Source organism: Artemia franciscana, chromosome 3 (genome assembly GCF_032884065.1).
Source record: "Artemia franciscana chromosome 3, ASM3288406v1, whole genome shotgun sequence".
NCBI lineage: Eukaryota > Metazoa > Arthropoda > Branchiopoda > Anostraca > Artemiidae > Artemia > Artemia franciscana.
The window spans coordinates 29,132,041-29,143,943 of NC_088865.1; positions in this window are offsets into that span (position 1 = coordinate 29,132,041).

The following is an 11,903-nucleotide window of genomic DNA, read 5'->3' on the forward strand; positions in this document are numbered from 1 at the left end:
TCTTGAAGAAGATATATATAAAGATTTAATGATTAACATGAATGTCTTGGAAGAAAAAACTAAGATGGATCTTTTTTTTGCGAGTAATAATAAAAGTGATATCATTGATGTAGATGACCTAGATCCCAAGGTTGAAAATTTTGTTATATTTGACGATTTTGTAACAGAAAAAAAATGAATATTTATTCGTGAGAGGTAGAAAACAAAATACATCAATAATCTATATTTCTCAGAGCTATTTTGATGTACCTAAAATTATAAGATTAAGCTGTAACTATTTTGCATTTTTCAAGTGTTGTAATCCGAAAGAAATTGATTGAATCAGACCAAACCATGCATCTGACTTTATCAACTTATCAGCAGTTTATCAACTGCTTTAATGAGGTAACAAAGAATCACGGATATTTACTAATTGATTTGAAAACAAATGATGGATCTCTCAAGTACAGAAAGAACTTGCATGTTAGATTAATAAAATGTACATATAGTAAATGAACAAGTTTGAAAGCTTAGAAAGTAAATATCGGAAGTATACAAGTAATGAAAGCAGATTAATCGATGATGATGGTAATCTTGATTTACAATTGAAACGATAAACTAATCTAGCTGATCCAAAATCAGAGAAAGATGCCATGAAGTTACAAAATGTGAAAACTAGTTTGAATGATTTCAAGGGTGAAGTTGTTAACCAACAAATCCGTATTTAAGCGAGGATATTAATAGATTAACTAAAATTTATCAGTCACCTGACAATATATTGACTAAAATTGATGACAAAGGACTATTAGTAAATAATACCTTAGAAGTAACAAAAGAAGATATTACTGCAGAAAATAGAAGGATTTCAGCGTGTGTCGAAGGGGATGTAAAAAAACCAAAGGTGCAATACGCCTACTGCTACCAATGCTGCTACAATTATATTTTACTGCGCAAGCAAAGGGTATTAAAGTGAAGCTTTTCAGGAATATTTAAGCGGATGTTGAACTAAATCAAAACAAACTATGAGCATGTGGACTTTCTAAAGGTCACAAAGCAATATTTGAATAACAACTTATATTATTAATCTAGGCCTTCGAGGGTAAGCTGTAGGGGATTTCAGTAAACATTGCTAAATCAATGTCAGATGGCGATTTTTTCTCATTAGGCTAATTAAATTAAAAGTTGAAATCACTGATAAACTACATAGTAAAACTTAAAGTGCATGGGTCAGTGCGATGCTGGATGTACTCAGTGGAATGGCAAAACGAGGATTGCCACACGCATATATAATAATCTGCCTACATGATAAAATTGCTTCAAATGAAATTGACGATGTGATTTCCCCTGAAATACCTGATGAAAATGTCGATAAGGGCTTATATGATATTGTGGTAAAAAATATGATACATGGATCTTGCGGTGCACTGAATGAAAAATCACCATGCATGGCCAAAGGAGGGTGCACAAAGCAATATCCTCGACTTTTAGTACCCAACACAATTACTGGCAATGATGGTTACCCACAATATAGAAGAAGATCTACTGAAGATGGCGGTAAAACAGCAATAATAAAGAAGCATAACGGTACCACCATCGAAGTAGATAACCAGTGGATTGTTCCATATTCACCTTTATTATCAAAAACATTTAATGCACACATAAACGTTGAATACTGTAACTCCACAATGGCAATAAAATACATATGTATATGTAAAATACTTTGTTGATATGTAAAATACTTTGTTGAAATATTTCAACAAAGGCAGCGATATGGCAGTTTTTGGCTTGTAGTCCGAAATCAGTGATATCGATGAAATCGTACAATATCAGGCTGGAAGATACACAAGCAGTAATGAACCTGTTTGGCGAATTCTTTCATTTCTGATACATGAACGAAATCCGGGCTGTTGTTCACTTAGTGGCACATTTACAGAATGGTCAACGTGTTTATTTTTCCGAATCCAACGTGCAACAAAGAGCCCTGAATCCACCAGATACAACGTTAACTGCTTTCTTTTCGTTGTGTCAAAATGATTCTTTTGCAAAAAAAACTGCTGTGTACTGAAATGACTTCGTACTACACGTGGAATGCTAAAAATAAATCATTTGAACGTCGAAAACAGAGTAAGTCAGTCGACGGCCGACCTACCATCTTCAAAGATACCACGATAGAAAGAATGTACCCAGTCCGACGTCCTTTGAGTATTTGAGAGCTGTAAACGGTACTATACATGACACTTACCGTAATGCAGGCCAAGCTCTGATTTTACTGGAGAATGACCAGCACTGGGATAACTGCATCAATGACGCGTGCGAAACGTCAACTCCAAGTCAAATTCGTGCATTGTTTGGAATCATACTAACAGCTTGCTCTGCTTCAGCTCCTACAGAGTTATGGGAGAAATATAAATCGAAAATGGCCGAGGATATACTCCATCGAAAACGGTTAGAGACGTCAAATATGACCTTTGATTTTACATCAGAAATTTATAACTACACTTTAGTTATTATTGAAGATTTGTGCTTATATACGGCAAACAAACCTCTTCAGGATTTGGGAGTGCCTTCACCTAATCGTAACGCTGCTGCTTTGACATGTGTAGAATTGGATCGTGAACAAAATTACAACACGAGTGATCTATTGTTGTATGCACAAAATAATATTTCTAAGTTAATGTCTGAGCAAAAAGACATTTATGATACGATAATGCATTGTGTCGATAACAACGTTGGAGCAAACTTCTTTTTGGATGCGCCAGGAGGTACTGGTAAAGCGTTTGTGATAAAATTGATTCTGGCATCAATTCGATCAAAAAATGACATAGCGTTGACAATTGCGTCCGGAATAGCCGCAACGTTGCTGCCTGGTGGAAGAACTGCTCATTCCGCTTTGAAATTGCCTCTGAATTTGCATTCTACAGAAACTCCCACGTGCAATATTTCCAAATCATCTGGGATGGGTAAAGTATTGCAGCAATGCAAACTTATTATTTGGGACGAGAGTGCAATGGAACACAAAAATTGCTCGAGGCTCTGGAGCGATCATTGCGAGATTTGCGAGGAAATTCGAATCCCTTTGGCAGCACATTAATATTGCTTGCGGGAGATTTCCGGCAAACATTACCAACAATACCTTGGTCAACCCCTGCGGACGAAATGAATGCTTGCCTGAGAATTTCTAATTTATGGGCACACGTAAAGACATTAAAATTAACTATAAATATGCGTTTCCGATTGCAAAACGATGACTCTGGTGAAATATTTTCAGATCAATTGCTGGCAATTGGAAACCGAAAGCTCCCAGTAGACTCAATTTCAGGACGTATACAACTGTCTGCTGAATTCTGTAATTTAGTGACGTCCAAAAAATAATTGGTCGGAAAGGTATTTCCGAAAATTCCAACCAATTATAGAAATCATAAATGGCTAAGAGAACGAGCGATTCTTGCAGCCAAGAATAAAGACGTCCACGAAATCAGCAATATTATTTTGACCAAGATTCGAGACCAGGAAGTAATTTACAAGTCAGTCGACACAGTTCTGGAACCAAATGAAGCGGTTAATTATCCATCTGAATTTTTAAATTCCCTGGATCTCCCAGGGTTTCCAATTCACGTGCTACAACTAAAAATAGGCGTACCAATAGTACTGTTACGAAATATTAACCAACCAAAGCTTTGCAATGGCACGCGACTTGCCGTAAAAAAACAACAATGGAAAACGTAATAGAGGCAACAATCTTGACAGGGCCTTTTGAGGGTGAGGCTGTTCTTATTCCTTGAATTCCCGTGATTCTAACGGATCTGCCTTTTCAGTTTAAAAGATTGCAATTCCCAATTCGATTAGCATTTGCACATCACCATTAACAAAGCTCAAGGGCAATCATTAGAAAAATGCGGTATAGATCTTAATACAGATTGTTTTTCCCATGGACAATTGTATGTTGCATGTTCAAGGGTCGGTAAACCTGACACTCTATTTATATGTACAGACAATGGGACAGCGAACAATGCTGTATATTCGTAAGTTTTACGTAGTTAATTTATAGTGTATATGTATGTTATCTATCTATCTATCTATATAAAAATAAGTTGTATGTATGCATGTTTGTTTGTTTGTAAAAAGAGGATTTGCATATGACGTCACTATAAGCATATAAGGCTTTGTATATGCACAGACAATAGGACAGCGAAGAATGTTGTATATTCGCAAGTTTTACGTAGTTAAAAACATGTATATATTTATCTATATTCACAGGTGGGACACAGGGACACAACTACAATGGCGCGTAACGACTTACGCGTGCGGGGGGGGGGCTTGGGGGTTGGCACGAAGCGTCCCCACCAACAGCTAGTATATATATATATATATATATATATATATATATATATATATATATATATATATATATATATATATATATATATATATATATATATATTTTTGTTTTTTCGTTTTTTATTTTTTTCTTTTTTTTATGTTTTTAGTTTTTTATTTTTTTTATATATTTTTTATTTTTATAGTTTTTCCTTTCTTTTGCTTTTTTCTTTTTTAGTTTTTTCTTTTTAATTTTTTTTCATTTTTAGTTTTTCTTTTTTTAGTTTTTTTCTTTTTCAGTTTTCTTTTTTTAGTTTTTCTTTTTATTAATTTCTTTTCTTTTTTAGTTTTTTCTTCTTTTTTCATTTTTTTAGTTTTTATCTTTTTTCTTTGTAGTTTTTTATTTTTTTTCCTTTTTTTATTTTTTTCTTCTTTTTTTAGTTTTTTTTTCTTCCTTATTTTTTAGTATTTTATCCTTTCTATTCACATTTTTTTTCTATTCACATTATTCTATTCACATTTTTATATACATAGATAAAAGAGTATGATTGTGAGTAATTGCAGTAATATATTACGTGATGTATTATTTTGTTTTTATTTGTTATTGGTTCCTCGGTAATAAGAGCTAAACTATATGTTTTTAACTAAGTAAGACTTGCGAATATACAACATTCTTCGCTGTCCCATAGTCTGTGCATATACAAAGCCTTATATACTTATAATGACGCCATATGCAAACCATCTTTTTACAAACAAACATGCATACATACAACTTATTTTTATATAGATAGATATATAAATAGATATACATATACACTGTAAATTAACTACGTAAAACTTGCGAATATACAACATACTTCGCTGTCCCATTGTCTGTTTATATAAATAGACTAGCTGTTGGGGTGGCACTTTGCGCCACCCAAACACCTAGTTGGTGGGGGCGCTTCGCCCCCCCCCCTCAAGCCCCTCAGCTCGCGTATGTCGTTACGCGCCATATTAGTTACGTGCCATTGTAGTTGTGTCCCTGTGTCCCACCTGTGAATATATATATATATATATATATATATATATATATATATATATATATATATATATATATATATATATATATATATATATATATATATATATATATATATATATATCTATATATATAAAAATAAGTTGTCTGTGGATCTGTGGATCAGGTGACGATCCACAAAAAAGGTAAAAAACTAAAAACTAAAAAAAAAACTGAAAAAACTAAAAAAAGGCAAAAACTACAAAAAAACTAAAAACTAATAAAAAAAATAAAAAAGCTAAAAAACTAAAAAAACTAAAAAAACTAAAAAACTAAAAAAACTAAAAACTAAAAAAAAAACTTAAAAAAAGGAAAAAACTGAAAAATAGAAGAGAAAAAGAAAACTAATAAAATTAAGAATAAAATAAAAAAATAATAAAAAAGATAAAAACTAAAAAAAAAGTAAAAAGAAAAAACGAAAAAAACTAAAAAAGCTAAAAAAAAAGGTAAAAACCAATAAAAAACTAAAAAGAAAAAAAGGAAAAAAAACTAAAAAAACTAAAAACTAAAAAAAAAACTTAAAATGGATCTGTGGATCAGGTGACGATCCACAAAAAAGGTAAAAAACTAAAAACTAAAAAAAAAAACTGAAAAAACTAAAAAAAGGCAAAAACTACAAAAAACTAAAAACTAATAAAAAAAATAAAAAAGCTAAAAAACTAAAAAAACTAAAAAAACTAAAAAACTAAAAAAACTAAAAACTAAAAAAAAAACTTAAAAAAAGGAAAAAACTGAACTGAAAAATAAAGGAGAAAAAGAAAACTAAAAAAATATAAATAAAAATAAAAAAACTAAAAAGATAAAAACTTCAAAAAAAACTAAAAAGAAAAAAGAAAAAAACTAAAAAACCTAAAAAAAGGTCAAAACCAATAAAAAAAAAAACTAAAAGGGGAACACTGGGACACAAATGACGACCGGAATACTGGGAATATAAATGACGACCGGGACACAGGGAATGTTCAATTAGCAATCACCATCAACAAATCTCAAGGGCAATCATTAGAATCATGAGGTATAGATCTGAATATGGATTGTTTTTCCCATGGACAATTATATGTTGCATGTTCAAGAGTCGGTAAACCTGACAATCTAAATAAATGACGACACTCAAAGAGAAAGCGACCGGGACAAAAGGAATGTTCGATTAGCAATCAACAAAGCACCGGGACACAGGGAGTATAAATGACGACGACCGGGACACAGGGACATAACTACAAAGGGGACGCCGGGGTGCACAGGGGGATATATAAATGACGATGGCGACTCAGGGAATGGTCGATTAGCAATCACCATCAACAAAGCTCAAGGGCAATCATTAGAATCATGAGGTATAGATCTAAATACGGATTGTTTTCCCATGGACCATTATATGTTGCATGTTCAAGAGTCGGTAAACCTGACAATCTATTTATATGCACAGACAATGGGACAGCAAAGAATGTTGTATATTCGCAAGTTTTACGCAGTTAAAAACATATATATATATATATATATATATATATATCTATATTCACAGGTGGGACATAGGGACACAACTACAATGGCGCGTAACTAATATGGCGCGTAACGACTTACGCGCGCGGGGGGGCGCGAAGCGCCCCCACCAACTAGGTGTTGGGGTGGCGCGAAGCGCCACCCCAACAGCTAGTATATATATATATATATATATATATATATATATATATATATATATATATATATATATATATATATATACAGCGCGCGTATGTCGTTACGCGCCATATTAGTTACGTGCCATTGTAGTTGTGTCCCTGTGTCCCACCTGTGATATATATATATATATATATATATATATATATATATATATATATATATATATATATATATATATATATATATATATATATATATATATATATATATATATATTTGCGAATATAACACATTCTTCGCTGTCCCATTGTCTGTACATATAAATAGATTGTCAGGTTTACCGACTCTTGAACATGCAACATATAATTGTCCGTGGGAAAAACAATCCGTATTCAGATCTATACCTCATTATTCTAATGATTGCCCTTGAGCTTTGTTGATGGTGATTGCTAATCAAACATTCCCTGTGTCCCCATCGTCATTTATATATCCCCCTGTACCCCCCGGCGTCCCCGTTGTAGTTGTGTCCCTGTGTCCCAGTCGTCATTTATAGTCGACAAACATGACGTCAGTCGACACACAAACATGACGTCAGTCGACACACACGTCCCAGTCGTCATTTGTGTCCCGGTCTGTAATTTCTCTTTGAGTGTCCCGGTCGTCATTTATATTCCCTGTGTCCCGGTCTGTATATACATTCGTTTTTGAATTGGTATATGATGAAATAAATTTTTTGTTTTTTTCCTTTTTTTCTTTTTGTTTTTTTTTTTTGGTTTTTGCCTTTTTTAGCTTTTTAGTTTTTTTTCTTTTTAGTTTTTCTTTTTGTGGTTTTACCTTTTTTATTTTTTTTTATTTTTATTTTTTTAGTTTTCTTTTTCTCCTTTATTTTTCAGTTTTTTTCCTTTTTTAGTTTTTTTTCTTGTTCTGTTTTTAGTTTTTTTATTAGTTTTTTTTTCTTTTTAGTTTTTTTGCTGTTTTTACCCTTTTTTAGTTTTTTTTTCTTTTTTAGTTTAGTTTTTTACTTTTTTTTAGTTTTTTAGCTTTTTCAGTTTTTTTAGTAGTTTTTACCTGTTTTTTATTTTTTTTTCTTTTTAGTTTTTTTTCTTCTTTTGTATTAATGCTAAAGCCAAGGTTCGAACCTGGAACCTCTCGGACCTAGAACATGAAACAAAACGCTTTACCAACTCAGCTACTTTGGCTTGAATACATTTACCTTTTTTGTTTTTTTTATTTTTATTTTTATTTTTTTTTAGTTTTATTTTTCTCCTTTATTTTTCAGTTTTTTTCCTTTTTTTAGTTTTTTTTCTTTTTCAGTTTTTAGGTTTTTTAGTTTTTTTATTAGTTTTTAGTTTTTTTCTTTTTAGGTTTTTTTTGGAGTTTTTACCTTTTTTTATTTTTTTTAGTTTTTTTTTACTTTTTTAGTTTTTAATTTTTTACCCTTTTTTTTAGTTTTTTAGCTTTTTTAGTTTTTTCTTTTTAGTTTTTTTGTAGTTTTTATCTTTTTTAGTTTTTTCTTCTTTTGTATTAATGCTAAAGCCAAGGTTCGAACCTGGAACCTCTCGGACCTAGAACCTGGAACATAACGCTTTACCAACTGAGCTACTGTATTTGTATCGGATTAACGACGCTTCTTGACTACTAAGGTCCCTGCGTCGGCCCTGTAGTACATTCCTGCAGCATGGTTCAATCTCTGGGTCCCGTATTACCACGCTAAGGTCAAACCCACTGCGCCAACACAGGTAGTTATATAACTGAGCTACTTCGGCTACTTACCGCATTTTTCCAATGATTGCCATTGAGCTTTGTTGATGGTGATTTCAAATGCTAATCGAATTAGGATTTGCAATCTTTTAAATTGAAAAGGCAGATCCGTTGGAATCATGGGAATGCGAGGAATAAGAACAGCCTCACCCTCAAAAGGCCCTGTCAAGATTGTTGCCTCTATTACGTTTTCCATTGTTTTTTTTTACGGCAAGTCGCGTGCCGTTGCAAAGCTTTGGTGGGTTAATATTTCGTAACAGTATTATTGGTACGCCTATTTTTAGTTGTACCGCGTGTGGTGGAAACCCTGGGAGATCCAGGGAATTTAAAAATTCAGATGGATAATTAACCGCATCATTTGGTTCCAGAACTGTGTCGACTGACTTGTAAATTACTTCCTGGTCTCGAATCTTGGTCAAAATAATATTGTTGATTTTGTGGACGTCTTTATTCTTGGCTGCCAATATCGCTCGTTCTCTGAGCCATTTATGATTTTTATAATTGGTTATTATACTCGGAAATACCTTGTCAACCAATACAATTTTAGATGTCACTAAATTACAGAACTCAGCAGGCAGTTGTATACGTCCTGAAATTGAGTCTACTGGGAGCTTTTTGTTTCCAATTGCCAGTAACTGATCTGAAAAAATTTCACCAGAGTCATCGTTCTGCAATTGGACTCGCATATTTATAGTTAATTTTAGTGTCTTTACGTGGGCCCATAAATTAGAATTTTTCCGGCAAGCATTCATTTTGTCCGCAGGGGTTGATCTAGGTATTACAGGTAATGTTTGCCGGAAATTGCCCCCAAGCAATATTAATGTGCTGCCAAAGGGTTTCGAATTTCCTCGCAAATCTCGCAATGATCTCTCCAGAGCCTTGAGCGATTTTTTGTGTGCCATTGTGCACTCGCCCCAAATATTAAGTTTGCATTGCTGAAATACTTTACCCATCCCAGATGATTTGGAAATATTGCACGTGGGAGTTTCTGCAGAATGCAAATTCAGAGGCAATTTCAAAGCGAAATGAGCAGTTCTTCCACCAGGCAGCAACGTCGCGGCTATTCCGGACAATGCAATTGCTTACGCTGTGTCATTTTTTGATCGAATTGATGCCAGAATCAATTTTATCACAAACGTTTTACCAGTACCTCCTGGCGCATCCAAAAAGAAGATTTCTCAAACGCTGTTATCGAAACAATGAATTATCTTCTTATAAATGTCTTTTTACTCAGATGTCAACTTAGAAATATTATTTTGTACATACGACAATAGATCACTCTTGTTGTAACTTTGTTCACGATCCAATTCTACACATGTCAAAACAGCAGCGTTACGATTAGGTGAAGGCATTCCCAAATCCTGAAGACGTTTGTTTGCCATACATAAGCACAAATCTTCAATAATAACTAAAGTGTAGTTATAAATTTCTGATGTAAAATCAAAGGTCATATTTGACGTCTCTAACCGTTTTCGATGGAGCATATCCTCGGCCATTTTTGATTTATATTTCTCCCATAACAAGTTGTTAGTATGATTCCAAACAATGTACGAGTTTGACTTGGAGTTGACGTTTCGCACGCGTCATTGATGCAGTTATCCCAGTGTTGGTCATTCCTCAATAAATTTAGAGCTTGGCATGCACTACGGTAAGTGTCATGTATAGTACCGTTTACAGCTCTCAAATACACATAGGACATCGGACCGGGTACATTCACCAAAAGCAGGCGGAGAAAGAAGCATTCATGTTGATTGGGGTGAATTGTGTAGAGTCTTCCTATCGTGGTATCTTTGATGATGGTAGGTTTGCCGTCGACTGACTTACCCTGTTTTCGACGTTCAAATGATTTATTTTTAGCATTCCACGTGTAATACGAAGGCACTTCAGTATACAGCAGTTTTTGTGCAAAAGAATCATTTTGACATAACGAAAAGAAAGCAGTTAACGTTGTATCCGGTGGATTCAGGGCTCTTTGTTGCACGTTGGATTCCAAAAAATAAACACGTAGACCATTCTGTAGATGTACCGCTAAGTGAACAACAGATGGACTGTGTTCATGTATCAGAAATGAAAGAATTCGCCAAACAGCTTCATTACTGCTTATGTATCTTCCAGCCTAATATTTTACGATTTCATTCAATATCACTGACTTCGGACTGCAAGCCAAAAAATGCCATGTCACTGCCTTTGTTGATGTATTTATATTTGTATTTGATTGCCTTTACAGAGTTACAGTATTCAACGTTTTTGTGTACATTAATTGTTTTTGATAATAAAGGTGAATATGGAACAACCCACTGGTTATCTACTTCGATGGTGGTACCGTTATACTTCTTTATTATTGCTGTTTCACTTCTATCTTCATTAGATCTTATTCTATATTGTGGGTAACCATCATTGCCAGTAATTGTGTTGGGTATTAAAAGTCGAGGATATTGCTTTGTGCACCTTCCTTTGGCCATGCATGGTTATTTTTCATTCAGTGCACCGCAAGGTCCATGTATCATATTTTTTACCACAATATCATATAAGCCCTTATCGACATTTTCATCAGGTATTTCAGCGGAATTCACAATGTCAATTTCATTACAAGTAATTTTATCATGTAGCCTGATCACTATATGTGCGTGTGGCAATCCTCGTTTTTGCCATTCCACTGAGTACATCCAGCATCGCACTGACCCAAACACTTTAAGTTTTACTATGTAGTTTATCAGTGATTTCAACTTTTGCTGGAATACACGGGCCGTAATGTCATGTCTATGAACCGCCGATTGTCGTTGAATTAAAAGCTGCTGTATCTTGTCCCAAGATTGATTACATGTAAATGTAATAAATAAATCTGGACTACCATAGAGACGAATATACGCAGTAGCATATTGAGCATATTCATGCATATGACGGGGACTGCCAGCATATGACGAAGGTAAAATCGTTAATCTTCCAACATTAGTGGTATTACCGTCATTTACAACTGCATCTTGCAAATGGATGTATTGTTCAGACCGGAGTTTGGTCTGATTCAGACGATAAATAACAAACGTTCTGATTCAATCTTTGCATATGCACAACGATGTACTGGTGAAACAATTGACGGCATTTTAAATTATAATTTTCGTCATTGGGACGAATCATTAGTCTATAGGAATAATAATTCATTGCACTGCATTCC